General features: G+C 48.1%; 1 protein-coding gene across 4 annotated transcripts in view; it reads left to right on the top strand.

Annotated features, from left to right (window-relative positions):
- INPP1 (inositol polyphosphate-1-phosphatase) overlaps positions 1–17479 on the top strand; it is a 58693-nt gene that overhangs the window by 24202 nt on the left and 17012 nt on the right. The window contains exon 1 of one of the 4 annotated variants that reach the window (XM_069985323.1): positions 2952–3085. The exons of 2 other annotated variants lie outside the window; for them this stretch is intronic. The gene's annotated coding sequence lies outside the window, so the exon portion shown is untranslated. Of the gene's footprint in view, positions 1–2951; positions 3086–3132; positions 3372–17479 lie in introns of those variants that run through there. One more of the 4 variants, XM_069985322.1, reaches the window with a different exon arrangement.

The raw sequence follows: 17479 nt of genomic DNA, 5'->3' as shown, positions 1-17479 counted from the left end.
AAACTAAAGGAACATATTATTGGAAAAATTCGAGTTTTTCATTTTTACTGTCTACTTTTGAATACTTTCCTTTAAATACCTGTGGGGTCAAAATGCTCACCACACCCCAAAATATATTCTATGAGGGGTGCACTTTCCAAAATGGAGTGACTTATTGGGAGATTTTACTCTGTGGACACTACAGGGGCACTGCAAACGCACCTGGTGCTCGGAAACTTCTTCAGCAAAATCTGCATTGAAAAAGCTAATTGGCGCTCCTTCCCTTTTGAGCCCTCCTGTGTGCCCATACAGTGGTTTATGCCCACATATGGGGTACCATTGTACTCAGGAGAACCTGCGTTACAAATTTTGTGGTACTTTTTTCCTCTTGTTCCTCGTGAAATTGAGAAATTTCGAACTAAAAGAACATAATATTGGAAAAATTTGAGTTTTTCATTTTTACTGTCTACTTTTGAATACTTTCCTCTAATACCTGTGGGGTCAAAATGGTCACCACACACCAAGATGAATACTTTGAGGGGTGCACTTTCCAAAATGGAGTGACTACAGGGGCTCTGCAAACGCACCTGGCACTCGGAAACTTCTTCAGCAAAATCTGCATTGAAAAAGCTAATTGGCGCTCCTTCCCTTTTGAGCCCTCCTGTGTGCCCATACAGTGGTTTACGCCCACATATGGGGTACCATTGTACTCAGGAGAACCTGCGTTACAAATTTTGTGGTACTTTTTTCCTCTTGTTCCTCGTGAAATTGAGAAATTTCAAACTAAACGAACATATTATTGGAAGAATTCGAGTTTTTCATTTTTACTGTCTTCTTTTGAATACTTTCCTGTAATACCTGTGGGGTCAAAATGGTCACCACACACCAAGATGAATTCTTTGAGGGGTGTACTTTCCAAAATGGGGTGACTTATGGGGGGTTTTCTCTCTGCTGACACTACAGGGGCACTACAAACGCACCTGGCGCTCAGAAACTTCTTCAGCAAAATCTGCATTGGAAAAGCTAATTGGCGCTCCCTTCCTTCTGAGCCCTGCTGTGTGCCCATACAGTGGTTTACGCCCACATATGGGGTACCGTTGTACTCAAGAGAACCTGCATTACAAATTTTGGGGTGCTTTTTCTCTCATGTTCCTTTTGAAAATGAGAAACTTTAATCTAAACGTATATATTATTGGAAAATTTAAATTTTCAATTTTTTTACTGCCTAATTGTGAATACTTTCCTCCAGCCCCTGTAGGGTTAAAATGCTCATTATACCCCTAGATTAATTCTTTAAGGTGTGTAGTTTCCAAAATGGTTTCACTTATGGGGGTTTTCAGGATACCAGACTTCTAAATCCATTTAAAAAAAGAACTGGTCCCTAAAAAAATCAGTTTCACGAAAATGTGATAATTTGCTGATAAATTTCTAAGCCCCATAACACCCTAAAAAAGTAAAATATGTTTACCAAATTATGCCAGAATAAAGAAGACATATTGGTAATGTGACTTAGTAACTAATTTATGCGCTACAACTTTCTTTTTTTAGAAGCAGAGAATTTCAAAGTTCATAAAATGCAATTTTTTTTAATTTTTCATGATATTTTGATGTTTTTCACAAAAAACACACAAAGTAGTGACCAAATTTTGCCACTAACATAAAGTGCCATATGTCACGAAAAAACAATCTCAGAATCGCTAGCATACGTTAAAGCATCACTGAGCTATAAGAGCATAAAGTGAGACGGGTCAGATTTTGAAAAATTAGCCTGGTCATTAAGGCCCAAACTAGCTGCAGCACAAAGGGGTTAAGTGTCCCCCTTCCTTGCTGGGATGGGTGCAGTGCTGGGGGGAGAAGGGGGGCCCTATTGATACTCACCCCGATGTCTTCTTTCTTCACCAGAGCCTGGCACACTGAGCTACAAGTGTGCCAGGCTCTGGCTCTTCAAACCTTACAGCATCGTTGCAAATGCTGATTCGCTGACAAGGCACGTGTCATTTCTGTCAGTCAATGGCTGAAGTAGCGTCCCTGCTCCAGGCCTCCCTTGTAAAGGAGCACAGTCTGGCCCACAGGGAGTACCAGAGCGATATGGCATACAGAACCCTCTGCGTGCCGTGTCTGCCACCAGCTCCAGCAAGGAATGGGCCCCTTAACTCCTTTCTTTCTAGGTCGGGTGCACTTGGGTCAGCATTTTGACCCAAGCATGGACTTCAACAGTGAAATTCATGTTAGGGTAAAAATGCCAACCTGAAAAACACCCAAAGTACAAAAAAGACATACACACATAAAGTGAAAAATGCTCCAAAAAAATGCAACCGCATAAAAAAATGCCCTGCACCGCATTGGCATTTTTTTTTTTTATGGGCCTAAAAAACACCAAACAAAAGTGCTGTGTCAGGGCACCCTGAGGGAGACATTTATTAAGACTGACGTACTTGTACACCAGTCTTGGATAAAGCCCGACACCCTTTTCCTGTCCAGATTTACTAAGACACGCGCTTTTTTGGCAAATCTGGCGGGACTTGCCTGGTGCATAAATCTACACCTACTCCTGAGTAAATTTCTGCCTTGATTTACAGCTGCTAGCAGGCACAAGGGCCTGTTCACACTACAGAATCGGCGTGGTGTCCGCAGGAGGGGGATCTGAGCCAAATCCAGCCTGCTATGTCTTTCAATGGAGGCCTCCTATTTAATTCTTTGAGCAGAGAGGCAGGAGACCTCCCATTGAAAGGCAAAGATGACGTTATTTAGCGGAGAGTCTGCGGGCGAGGGTTCAGAGCGGAATCTCAGCGCCAATTACGCAGTGTGAATGGACCTTTAATCATGGTGAAGTAGGCGGGAGAAAAGGTCTATGGCTGGGGCATACGCCATGGAGAAGGTAGAAGGCACCACCCATGTCCCCCTTAGAGCACAGTGTCAGTAACCTTGGATCCATCTATTTCTGTCAGGCCACATAGCCGCCATAGTGTTCTCCCAGGCCAGGGTAGAGGCCTTCCTGTCACACTCTGTCCTCCCCTCAGCTACTTCTCTGCTCCATTGTACTCTGCCGCCTCCCAGCCGCGCCGCTATTTTCGTCTCACACTCGTCCGTGGAAACTTGGCCAGAGGTAAAAGCTTTCAGACTAGAAATGCTGGTTTCGTCCATGTCCAGGGGGAGCTCCCACCGTGTCATCACTGCTGAGGGGAGGGGGCGGCCGCGGAGCCGCACCTCTACACAAGCCTCAGTCTGTGTGTGACATAACCGCCGCCCGCCCGGGAACCGAAGCCGCCCAGTCACCGCTCAGCCGAGGAGGCGGGACCGCTACAGCGAAATGTCAGAACGGGGACGAGACGTGCCCGAGCTCTGAGGCTGCTACGTGAGCTCGGCTCCGCCTGTCAGCTGGACCGGGGAAGGTAAGTGTGGCCCCTGCCTGTATGACCGCTGCTGTCACCCGTCTGTGATGTGCGGAGATAGGACCGCACACGGGACCGGCATTTCTGTGGTAAACCGGGCAAAGGCTTCTCAAGGGCTCTTAATTTCATGAGCAGGAAACCGGTGACAGGAAGCTCCGCGAGCTCCGAGCTGCTGACAGAAGGAGCCGCGGGAGTCCCTGTCCGGTACACAGCATAGCGATTAGGATTGGTGGACGGTGACACAGTCGCGCGGCCTCACGTCTGTGACGTCACTCTGGTGTGACGTCAGAGATGTGCGGCGCTAATAACAACAGTGGTTTATGCCATACTTGATTTGTGAAATCACAGCAGCTTTCACCAGGAGGCTTCCTCTACAATCCCCTGTAGGGAACGCTGGTGTCTGTATTCTTTAAAGATGTACTGTAGTTCACAAAAAAATCATATTAATTGGTGCCATAAAGTGTCAGAGATTTGTAATACTTATATTAAAAAATCTCAAGTATTCCAGTACTTATCAGCTGCTGTATGTCCTGCATGAAGTGGTATTCTTTGCAGTACAGAGAGCAGGAGAGGATTTCTATGGGGATTTGCTGCTGCTCTGGACAGTTCCTGACATGGGCAGAGGTGGCAGCAGAGAGCACCGTGTTAGACCCGACAGAATACACCACTTCCTGCAGGACATACAGCAGTTGATAAGTACTGGAAGACTTGAGTTAATTACAGAACTCTTTTTTTATGAACTACCCCTTTATTTATTAAAGGTAAACTATCAGGAGGTTAGAAAAATGTAACCTCCCTATAGTGCATGGGGCGCTAAGGATGAAGATAAGGAAATACCACCCTTATTGCATGATCTACCCCTGGCGGGCCTGCCCCTTATAATGAATATCAGCAGGGCGGATTGGTGCATTGCTGGCTGTAGTCCCACCCCCAGTGCACCAAATGCCTCACTAGCACAGGGAATAAACTGCTTTTAAATACAGCATAAACTCATCCACATTACATCTGCAGTATCACATTCACAGTGCAAACAGTCCATGTCACCAGGGCTGTGGAGTCAGTAAGCTCCGACTCCGACTCCTGAATTTTATCAAGTCCGACTCCGACTCCTGCTCCTTCATAAATGGCCAGTCAGATACCAGGCGAGTTGTTTATCACACTGGCTCAGCAGCTTCTCCCTAATGTCCTACATGATCCTGGGGCGACTTCTGAGGGACTGAGGAAATATATGAAGCAGCTTCTCCTGTGTGTGCAGTGGATGCAGTCAGTCTCCAGCCTCCATGTCCTGAACTACTCACAATAGGGCTGGGCGATATTGCAAAAAAATAAAATCTCGATTTTTTAAAAATTTTGAACGATTCTCGATTTAAATCTCAATTTTTTTCATTTTGCTAACAGGACATTTTTCTCCCTGCAGCATCAGATACTATTTTATTGACGTTTGAGACAACGGTATTGCTTCCCAGTGTACCAGTGCTCCCCCTGTGCCCCCATATAAGTAGTTTTCCCAAATATGTGCCCCATATAGTATAGGAGATCTTCTTTGTGCCTCCATCTAGGTAGGTAGTAATGGGGGTATAGTGGATAAGGGGTGTAGTAGTACAGGTAAACATGAGGAGTGTGGTAGTAGTACAGGTAAAGATGATGGGTGTAGTTGTAGTACAGGTATAGATGATGGGTGTAGCTGTAGTACAGGTATAGATGGGAGTGTAGTAGTACAGGACTAGATGAGGGGGGCTGGGGGGGACTGGGGGTGACAGAGGGGCTATGGGGCAGACTGCGGGTGACAGAGGGGCTATGGGGCAGTCTGGGGGTGACAGAGGGGCTATGGGGCAGACTGGGGGTGACAGAGGGGCTATGGGGCAGACTGGGGGTGACAGAGGGGCTATGGGGCAGACTGGGGGTGACAGAGGGGCTATGGGGCAGACTGGGGGTGACAGAGGGGCTATGGGGCAGTCTGGGGGTGACAGAAGGGCTATGGGGCAGACTGGGGGTGACAGAGGGGCTATGGGGCAGTCTGGGGGTGACAGAAGGGCTATGGGGCAGACTGGGGGTGACAGAGGGGCTATGGGGCAGTCTGGGGGTGACAGAGGGGCTATGGGGCAGACTGGGGGTGACAGAAGGGCTATGGGGCAGTCTGGGGGTGACAGAAGGGCTATGGGGCAGACTGGGGGTGACAGAGGGGCTATGGGGCAGTCTGGGGGTGACAGAAGGGCTATGGGGCAGACTGGGGGTGACAGAGGGGCTATGGGGCAGTCTGGGGGTGACAGAGGGGCTATGGGGCAGACTGGGGGTGACAGAGGGGCTATGGGGCAGACTGGGGGTGACAGAGGGGCTATGGGGCAGTCTGGGGGTGACAGAAGGGCTATGGGGCAGACTGGGGGTGACAGAGGGGCTATGGGGCAGTCTGGGGGTGACAGAGGGGCTATGGGGCAGACTGGGGGTGACAGAGGGGCTATGGGGCAGTCTGGGGGTGACAGAGGGGCTATGGGGCAGACTGGGGGTGACAGAGGGGCTATGGGGCAGACTGGGGGTGACAGAGGGGCTATGGGGCAGTCTGGGGGTGACAGAGGGGCTATGGGGCAGACTGGGGGTGACAGAGGGGCTATGGGGCAGACTGGGGGTGACAGAGGGGGTATGCGGGACTAAGGCAGGTGTGGTAAAGTGTGGGGCCGGAGAGAGTTGCAGGACGGCGCGGTGAGGTGCAGGGCCGGCAGTCAGGAGAGATGTGGTACTGGCGGCTCCAGCCTCTCCACAGAGCCGCCGCTGACCTGTCCCCCGCCCCTTACACGTTAGTGCCGCGCTGAGCTGCGTCCCGCTCTCTTCCTGTCACACGTGCAGCTGACCGGTCTGTGGAGGAGGCGGCAGGGATCGCAGCAGAAGGAGATCGCGCCGCTGCCCGCTGTACATCTCCAGGACCCACAGCGGCGCGATCTCCTTCTGCTGCGATCCCTGCCGCCTCCTCCACAGACCGGTCAGCTGCACGTGTGACAGGAAGAGAGCGGGACGCAGCTCAGCGCGGCACTAACGTGTAAGGGGCGGGGGACAGGTCAGCGGCGGCTCTGTGGAGAGGCTGGAGCCGCCAGTACCACATCTCTCCTGACTGCCGGCCCTGCACCTCACCGCGCCGTCCTGCAACTCTCTCCGGCCCCACACTTTACCGCGCCGCCCGCCATGATTTTTTGTGAACATCGAATTTACGATTTTCACAAAAAATCAAATCGATTCTAACTGTCTGGGCGAATTAATCGAATTAATTCGATTAATCGCCCAGCCCTAACTCACAACTAGACTAGATGGAGCAGGTGGTCTTTTCCTGCTGACAATCTTCTACGTTTCTAACTAAATATTCACCATACACACAGAAACACTGCTAACAATGCCAGATACCTGTAATATGGAGGTCAGCCATAGTGATATAGAGAGGTCACTGTGGGTGTTTGGGGGCACGCCATAGCACACACACACACAGCCTGCTGCAGCCATAGCACACACACACAGCCTGCTGCAGCCATAGCACACACAGCCTGCTGCAGCCATAGCGCACACACAGCCTACTGCAGCCATAGCGCGCGCGCACACACACACACACACATACACAGCCTGCTGCAGCCATAGAACACTAAAGAAAAACACCACATTGAGGACAGAGGTTGCTGCTACACTACTTATGTCTTCTCCTCCGCCTCTATATTACACAGGATATCAGATTACACTGCTGCTCATATACAGTCATCCAGCATCCAGGAAGAGACCAGCACAGATCTCCCCACACACAATGGATTCTTCCAGCTCAGAAACAAATGCCAAATAGTGACCAACAACTTTTCCATGACCCCCCTTATCTAATAGGGCCAATGTCCTAGAATGTTGCTCATCTATATCATAAAAATGAAAGTCTGTCTGTCTGTCTGTCCTTTTGTCTGTCTGTCCCGTATAGACTTCCAAACGCCTGAACCGTTTGACCCCCAAATTTGGCCCACAGATACATTGGGTGCCCGGGAAGGTTAGAGCGAAGGTCCCGTCCCCGCCAGATGTACAGGAGGGGAGGGGGAGGGGGAAGAGCAGCGCCCCATAGAGATGAATAGGAAAATCTCCACACTGCACACACATGTGATATAATTAGTGCTGAAGCTGACCAGCAGAAATGGCAGTTGTGAGCCTTAGCAACCAATAGGATTACTACTTTCATTTTCAAAGGGAGCTGGAATCTGATTGGTTGCTAGGGCCAGCTGCCTCACAACATCCACAGAAATAAATACAGTAAGGGTGCCTTCACACCTACCGGATCCGCAGCGGATTTCACGCTGCAAATTCGTAGCGAAATCCACTGCGGATCCAGTGTCATTCAACCCTATGACACTATATACTCGCAGGTGGATTGACATCCCGCTGCGAGTATGTAAAATAACCCCCTCGGTGGCCGGAGCGTAACTTACACTGACAAAGGCAGCCATCATCCTGCCCGCACAGACCGCTGTTAGATGGTGCAGGCTCCCCTCCAGTGTGTTCAGCGCTGTGCTGCTGCCGGGCACAGCTCTCTCCTCACAGCTCTGGAGGCTGCGCACACCGCTCCAGCTTGCTTCGGGGAGGGATGTCCAGAACCGCGAGGAGAGAGCCGTTCCCGGCAGCAGCACAGCGCTGAACACACTGGAGGGAGCCTGCACCATCTAACAGCGGTCTGTGCTTGCAGGATGATGGCTGCCTTTGTCAGTGTAAGTTGCGCTCCGGCTGACGAGGGGGTTAATTTACATACTCGCAGCGGGATGTCAATCCCACTGCGAGTATGTAGTGTCATAGGGTTGGATGACACTTTATCCGTAGTGGATTTCGCTACGAATTTGCAGCGTGAAATCCGCTGCGGATCCGGTAGGTGTGAAGGCACCCTAACAGTGTACTGTGTATATACAGTACAGTGTATACAGTAAGGGGCTTACCTTCTGGGTGGTGGTGTTAGGGAATGTATACAGTAAGGGGGTGTTAGGGAATGTATACAGCATGGGGGGCTACCTGAAGGGGGGAGTGTATACAGCATGGTGGCTACCTGCAGGGGGGGTGTATACAGCATGGGGGCTACCTGCAGGGGGGAGTGTATACAGCATGGGGGCTACATGCAGAGGGGAGTTTGTACAGCATGGGGGCTACCTGAAGGGGGAGTGTATACACTACGGGTGCTATCTGCAAGGGGGGCAGTGTATACAGTATGGGGGATACCTGCAGGGGGGAGTGTATACAGTACGGGGGATACCTGCAGGGGGGAGTGTATACAGTATGGGGGCAACCTGCAAGAAGGGGGTAGTGTATACAGTATGGGGGCTACCTGCGGGGGTGGAATGTATACAGTATAGGGACTACCTGCAAGGGGGGGGGGGGGGGGGTGTATTAAGTATGGGGCTACCTGCAAGTGGGGGAATGTATGAAGTATGAGGGCCACCCACAGGGGTGGGGGTGTATACAGTATGGGTGCTACCTTCGGGGGGAGTGTATACAACATGGGGGCTACCTACAGGGAGGGAGTGTATACAGTATAGGAGTACCTGCAAGGGGGGGGGAGTGTATACAGTATTAGAAACTTTGAAACCTCTTCTGTGTTGTCCTCACCAAGGATGAAAGGTAGTGCGAAGAGGGCCAGATTATGATGATGCATGATTGTGTATGCACACACACCTTACTTGTGGTCTGCAGTCGACGGGGAGCGATCCTCCCCACTAGACACCAGGGAAGTGCTACAGTAAGTAACCGGATGCAGCTGTCCACTTTGACAGCTGCATCCGATTACTGTATTAGCGGGCATTGCGATTGGACCGTGCCCGCTAATAGCCGCGGTCCTGTGCTACAAGCGGCATCCAGGACTGCGCCGGTTCAGAGCACGGCCACCGCACGGCCCCGCTCTGAACACGTGGAGTGGTCGCCTAGGGGTTAATGTTGTATACTAGGCTGTATACTGTATAACACTGCCAATGTTGCATATAACCAGGCTGTCTATTACACGGACAATGTTGCATATAACCAGGTTGTATATAACACTGACAATGTTGTATATAACCAGGCTCTGTATACAGTCTGATCTCATGATGACATCTCAGTTTGGCTATTAGGTATTTAGGGTGTTTAAAGTTTTTAGTTTATTTCTAACCTACAATTTACATAAACAGTGCAGAACTGTCGAAGTATATAGTGTATGTAGGGGTATATAGGGCTCCTGGCGATTTCCCCTTAAACAAAAAAACACAAGGGTATAGATTGGCCTCCTGGGCGACCTTGGAACAAATCTAATTAACACACTGACATTTTATACCCGGGCAGCGCCGGGTACATTTTCTAGTAATATATATTGATGCGCAAAACTTATAAAATTCATATCAAAACTCAATTCTAATTTGTTCTAGGATTTTTTTTAAAGCTGGAGTCAGAGTCGGTACATTTTTTCCGCCAAAACTAGCACCGACTCTACGACTCCGACTCCACAGCCCTGCATGTCACCATACTTTTAGGCCAGTTTCACACGTAATGGATCCACTGCGGATCCCTTTCCTGTCATTTTGAATGAGAAAACAAACTTGCAGCGGGATTGACAGCCCCCTTAACCATCCGCCGGCCGGAGGATACTGTACCTGCTTCAGGCTCCGACTTGCTTTGAGGGCTCCCGACGTCTGGCATCCCGCTTAGCCAATCAGTGGCTGCGGCGGGGCTGCGCTTTGATTGGTTAAGCGGGACGTCCAGCCAGAAACCCCGAAGCGTGGAGCAGGTAATGTATGCTCCGGCAGGCAGGGGGTTAAGGGGGCTGTCACTTACACACTCGCACTGCAAGTATGTATTCTCATTCAAAATGGCATTCAAGGGATCCGCAGCAGATCCAATATGTGTGAAACTGGCCTTACAGTTTTTTTTACAGGGTTTTATAAAAACATGATTGTTAGTAAGCATTGATGAAGAATGTGACAGTATACAGCATAACATAAAGCCATGAGGAAATGTGACAACAACACACTGTTCAAACAGGAAGATTTTGTTTTTGTAATTTTTTTTTTATTCTTATTTCCCAAAACTGCCCTGACAAATTATATGATTCTCACAACAGGAGAAGGTACAGTCATGGGTCAGGTGTCACCGTGTCAGGCGTCCAGACAAAGCCAGATACTTCAGGTGCAAACATAAACAGTATCCTACCATTCCAGTCTACCTGATCGCTGCCCCTGCCTGCACTGGTCTCCCTGACGACATGATTGCCAAGTGACAGGTCAGATGACAGTGCTGCCGCGATGTTGTCGATAATCCCGGCAACACTGCACAACTATGGGGGGGAGAGAGCGTGGATTCCACTGTGTTAGGAACACATTCCAAACACATGTGGCAACACGACTACTGTCAGGGCTGTGCTAGGGCTAGTAGTCTCACTCACCTGTTACCTGGCAGTCATGTCGTCACTGGGACCAGCTCAGTCAGGGACAGCGATTAGGAAGGCTGAAATAATAAGATTCACTTCAGTGGCAGAAGAGCTTCAGTAACCTGGCACAGCAGTTACAGTGTGCAGAGCTGAAGCTTCTTGCTGTGGACTTTTGATATCTTACTGCATAAAGGATTTCTTTGTGGTCTCTCCCTTCAAAAATGCATGATATTGTTGGTGGACAGTGTGATAGGGGTGGGGCTTAACATCTGTGGAACCCCATGTCTCCGCCCACGTCGGTGTCCCCCTGTGACGTCATCACTGTCTAGGCTCCGCCCCTTCTGCAGCCATTGGAATGAGCTGACCTAGGGGACTAATCCCCACCCCTTCTAAGCCAGATGCCACAAAGAGAGCGGGGCTATGCCTCTAGGCTGGCCCATTCTGATGACACTGTGGGAGGGGCAGGGCCTAGATGGCTATGGCTTCACAGAGGGGCCTACAAAGCCAACGTGGGCAGGGATATCGGGTTCCGTGGTCATTAAACCTCGCCACTATGGCATTGTCCACCAACAATAACATGCATTTTGAGAGGAGAGACCACAAAGAAATCCTTTAAAGAAGCAGTTCACTTTTTTTTTTTTTTCGCCCCCCCCCCGGGTAGCCGCTGTCAAGTATACTTACAGAAGATGATCGGTGTCCCGTTCCCGTCGGTCAGTTCCATCCCGCGGTGCCGTTCACATCGGGCGCACGCTCACTTCCGCCGGCGCTGTGACTCCTCTTCTCTCCCTTGTCATTTGAACGCCGGAAGTCACGCGCTTCCATAGAGAATGCATGGAAGCGAGTGACTTCCGGCGTATAATCACTGGTCAGAGAAGAGGACTCGCAGCAGCCGGCGGAAGTGAGCGCGCGCCCGATGTGAACGGCACCGCGGGACGGAACTGACCGACGGGAACGGGACACTGATCATCTTCTGTAAGTATACTTGACAGCGGCTACCCGGGGGGCAAAAAAAAAAAAAAGTGAACTGCTTCTTTAAATGGTAAGATATCAAATGTCCACAATATAAGCCTAAGGTGCTGAGAACTTATATGGCAAAAGAGTGACAATATTACTTTAAAGTGATATTGTCACTCCATTACTCTATGTGCTGTACTCTGCACCATCCACAAGCTTAGATGCTGAACATTCAGTATATGCCTGTATAATACTTGTCTGTGTCTTCTTTCTGCTCCAAAATTGCTTCATTTTATCAGTGGACAGCAGCCCCTAGGTGGGCTTCATGGCAGTTGGGCTCTCTCCCCAGCCAGGAGATGGGTCCCAGGTGACACGATGTTTGTTCGCAGGGATGGAAATGAATAAATAATAACCACCGAATAATGATATAACCACCGCACATTGCCCATAACCACCGCACATTGCCCATAACCACCGCACATTGCCCATAACCACCGCACTTTGCCCATAACCACCGCACGTTGCCTATAACCACCACATGTTGACCGTAACCACCCCGAATTGCCAGTGACCCCCTCCAGATGGTCTGCAATCAGCCCCGATTGCCTGTAACCCCCCAGATTGCATGTGAGCACAGCACGTTGCCTCTGACCACCGCACGTTGACTCTGACCACCGCACGTTGCCTCTGACCACCGCACGTTGCCTCTAACCACCGCACGTTGCCTCTAACTCTCACACGTTGCCAGTGACCCCCTCCAGATTGCCCGTAACCACACCAGATTTCCGTTACCACCCAAAATTACATGTACCCACCCCTGATTACCTATAAGCACTTCAGTTTATCCGTTACCATCCCAGATTGTCTGTAACCACCCCATGTTGCCCGTAACCACCACAGATTGTCTGTAACCACCTCATGTTGCCCGTAACCACCGCAGATTGTCTGGAACCCCCCCAGGTTGCCCCTAATCACACGTAATTCCCCCCAGATTGCCTCTGACCACCGCACGTTGCCCCCGACCACCGGAGGTTGCCCCCGACCACCGCACGTTGCCTCCGACCCCCCCAAATTGCCAGTGACCCTCTCCAGATTGCCCGTAACCATGCCAGATTGCCTGTAACCACCCCAAATTACAGGTACCCATCCCAGATTACCTATAAGCACTTCAGTTTATCCGTAACCACCCCACGTGGCCCGTTACCACCCCACGTTGCCCATAACCACCCCAGATGGTCTGTAACCACCCCAGGTTGCCCGTAACCACCCCAGGTTGCCCCTAACCACCCCAGGTTGCCCCTAACCACCCCAGGTTGCCCATAACCACCCCAGGTTGCCCGTGACCACCCCACATTACCTGTAATCTAATTTTTTTATTGTATTTTAGTAACTGCGCTATTCTAATAACTATTACTAGCTGCGGTTTTGCTCCAGCAAATTGGCGCTCCTTCCCTTCTGAGCCCTGCTGTGTGCCCATACAGTGGTTTATGCCCACGTATGGGGTACCGTTTTACTCAGAAGAAGCTGCGTTACAGATTTTGGGGTACGTTTTTTCTCCCATTCCTTGTGAAATCGAGAAATTTTAAACTAAACAAACATATTATTGGAAAAATTCGAGTTTTTCATTTTTACTGTCTTCTTTTGAATACTTTCCTCTAATACCTGTGGGGTCAAAATGGTCACCACACCCCAAGATGAATTCTTTGAGGGGTGCACTTTCCAAAATGGGGTGACTTTTGGGGGGGTTCTATTCTGCTGACACTACAGGGGCACTGCAAACGCACCTGGCGCTCAGAAACTTCTTCGGAAAAATCTGCACTGAAAATGCTAATTGGCGCTCCTTCCCTTCTGAGCCCATACAGTGGTTTATGCCCACATATGGGGTACCGTTGTACTCAGGAGAACCTGCGTTACAGATTTGGGCATGCAGCTTCTCCCTTGTTCCTAGTGAAATTGAGAAATTTCAAACTAAACGAACATATTATTGGGAAAATTCGAGTTTTTCAATTTTACTGTCTTTTGAATACTTTCCTCTAATACCTGTGGGGTCAAAATGGTCACCACACTCCAAGATGAGTTCTTTGAGGGGTGTACTTTCCAAAATGAGGTGACTTTAGGGGGGGTTCTATTCTGCGGACACTACAGGGGCTCTGCAAACGCACCTGGCGCTCAGAAACTACTTCAGCAAAATCTGAACTGAAAATGCTAATTAGCGCTCCCTTCCTTCTGAGCCCGGCTGTGTGCCCATACAGTGGTTTCTGCCCACATATGGGGTACCGTTGTACTCAGGAGAACCTGCGTTACAAATTTTGGGGTGCGGATTCTCTCATGTTCCTTGTGAAATTGAGAAATTTCAAACTAAACGAACATATTATTGGAAAAATTTGAGTTTTTCATTTTTACTGTCTAATTTTAAATACTTTCCTCTAATACCTGTGGGGTCAAAATGGTCACCACACCCCAAGATGAATTCTTTGAGGGGAGCACTTTCCAAAATGGGGTGACTTTTGGGGGGGTTCTCTTCTGCAGACACTACAGGGGCGCTGCAAACGCACCTGGCGCTCAGAAACTTCTTCAGCAAAATCTGCATTAAAAAAGCTAATTGGCGCTCCTTTTCTTCTGAGCCCTGCTGTGTGCCCATACAGTGGTTTACGCCCACATATGGGGTACCGTTGTATTCAGGAGAACCTGCGTTACAGATTTTGGCATGCTTTTTATCTCATGTTCCTTCTGAAAATGAGAAACTTTAATCTAAACGTATATATTATTTGAAAATTTTCATTTTCGATTTTTTTTTTTACGGCCTAATTGTGAATACTTTCCTCAAGCTCCTGTAGGGTTAAAATGCTCATTATAACCCTAGATTAATTCTTTAAGGTGTCTATTTTCCTAAATGGGGTCACTTATGGGGGTTTTCAGGATACCAGACTTCTAAATCCATTTAAAAAAAGAACTGGTCCCTAAAAAAATCAGTTCTGGAAACTTTCACAAAATGTGATAATTTGCTAATAAATTTCTAAGCCCCATAACACCCTAAAAAAGTAAAATATGTTTCCTAAATTATGCCAGAATAAAGAGGACATATTGGTGATGTGATTTAGTAACTAATTTATGTGCTATGACTTCCCTTTTTAGAAGCAGAGAATTTCAAAAGTTCATAAAATGCAAAATTTCCAAATTTTTCATGATATTTTTATGTTTTTCACAAAAAACACAAAGTAGTGATCAAATTTTGCCACTAATATAAAGTGCCATATGTGACGAAAAAACAATCTCAGAATCGCTAGCATACATTAAAGCATCACTGAGCTATAAGAGCATAAAGTGAGACAGGTCAGATTTAGAAAAATGAGCCTGGTCATTAAGGACAAAACAGGCTGCGGAGGCAAGGGGTTAAAAATATAGAAGAAATCAGCACCTATTACCATGGTGTACAGGGTATATGAGAGCAGCCAATTTATGCCGCCATGTAGTATTTAGACCCACTTTTAGCCCTTATATAGTTCACAGGGTTCCTCTATGCTCTCATATAGTAAAAATACCACCATCTATACCCTAACATAGTAGATTATCCCCCTTTTTCCTCCATATAGAAGCTGGACCCTCCCTGTGCACCCCCATATAGTATTCTGACCCCTCTGTACCTTCATGTTGAAATTCAGTTTCTCTGTGCATCCATATGGTAGTTAGGCCTTCTGTGCTCTAATATAGTTATTATTTCCCTCTGTTTCCATGTATTAGTAGTAAGGGCCCTCTTTGCCCTCATATAGAAGTTAGACTCCCCTCTGTGTATTTATCTAGTATTTAGACCTCTCTGTGGAGGCAAACCCCCCTAAAAGGTAGTATCCTCCATGTAGGTGCGCTGGGGCTTCCTGCTGAGGGTAGTAGTAGTCTGGAACACCCAGGTAGTCAGTTGTCAGTTGCAACAGTGGCAACAGTCTCTCTGGATGCAACCAGTATTGAGGCAAACTTGAGTATAACTGAGAATTGCGTGATGCTGCAATAGGCTGTGATAATAGCGTTACTTTGGGCGAGAGGGAAACTGGATGATGGGAGTAGTAGTCCCGGAGAATGATACTGAGCGGAATAGACTGAACTGAATACTTGCTGTTAATGAGAATGGATGATGAGAGGAGTAGTGGTTGGAGAACGACACCCAGATCTTTAGTGAGTATGAGAATCTTGAGAATCTGGAAGGTCCCGACTGGACCAGAATACTTCTGGACAGCACTGAAGCGGGTACCGCGGGGTTGCGGGCCTTCTCCCTAAGGAGCAGCAGAGCACACGTCCTTCTCCCCTGAAGGTGAAGAGAAGGTCTGAGGTAGACAGGAAGTAACTAAACTAACCCCAGCCAAAGCTCGACGGCTATTGGGGTTACTATGGCAGCCGGGGAAGTCACGTGACACCAAGCCAATTACATCACCACACCATTGAATACCAGGTAAATTAATATATATAGTAAAATAGGAGAAATACCAGACTTGAATACTGAGGGGGTGACATAACATAACCAGTTTGCATTGGCATTACCTTTCCAGAACAGGAACTGTCAGAATACAGGTGCAGACATACAGTTAAGAGCAAATCTGTTCTGGAACACTGCATAGGCATCTCCTCCAGCACCATCTCATGTAGGTAATCCCCCTGGTATGTATTCCCCATGCAGCCACCCCCTTCCCCAGCAATAATTTCCCTGGTAATCCTCCTGTGGTTAGACACCCCCACCACTGTGAGTAGACTGTACCTCCAAATGAAGTACCCCCTTTTCAGTTAGCCAGCACATCCCGTACCCCAACCCCTATAGATAACATCCTTCCCAGGAGTTAAGGCGTAACTCCTTAAACGCCGCAATCGCGGCACGGCCGCAGCGTTTAAGTGTAAGTGCCAGGGGGAATCACTTACCGATTGGGGTCCGAATCGTTGAAACGGACTGCCGGAGGTCTCTCACCGTCCTCCATGTGCTCCGATCGGCAATCTGCTCACAGAGGCTCAATGAGCAGATCGCCTATCACACTGATCAATGCTGTGCCTATGGCAAAGCAATGATCAGTGTAGAAATTAAACTAATGTATGTACAAGTCCCCCAAAGGGACTTCAAATGTGTAAAAAAAAAAAGTTAAAATCACTAATACACTACCCCAAAGCCCCTCCCCCTTTCCCATTATATAAATAAAACATATAAAATAAATAAACATACAATATACCATAGCGTGCGTAATTGTCCAATCTATTAAAATATAACATCATTGCGAACAGCAAGCGGCGTACACGAAAAGAGGGAAAAAAGTGCGTGGATTACCGATTTGATGTTACATTATATATTAAAAAAAAATTAATAAAAAGTGATCAAAACATCCAATCTTCACACATAAGGTACTAATAAAAACTAGAGATCATGGCGGAAAAAATAACACCCCATACAGCCCCAAAGGTGAAAAAATAAAACCGGTTTAAGCATCCCAATAGGCCCATTTCCTAAAAAATTAATTGCCAAAAGAAAAATATTTTTCATTAAAAAAATATATATATATATAACATTAGAGAATCTGTGTAAACCTGCATATGGTTGTGTTCGGACTGACATATAGAATAATGGTATCATGTCGCTTTTACCATATAGTGCATTACGTAGACACAGGAACCCCCCAAACGTTACCATATTGCATTCTTTTTTACGATTTCACCTATTTATATCTTCATAAATAATAATTTTGGGGTTTCATCATACATGTTATGGTAAAATGAAAGATGCCATTACAAAGTACAA

This window comes from Dendropsophus ebraccatus, chromosome 9, assembly GCF_027789765.1.
Source record: "Dendropsophus ebraccatus isolate aDenEbr1 chromosome 9, aDenEbr1.pat, whole genome shotgun sequence".
NCBI lineage: Eukaryota > Metazoa > Chordata > Amphibia > Anura > Hylidae > Dendropsophus > Dendropsophus ebraccatus.
The sequence above is the reverse complement of the archived record's forward strand: the minus strand, read 5'-3'. Positions and strand labels throughout refer to the sequence as shown.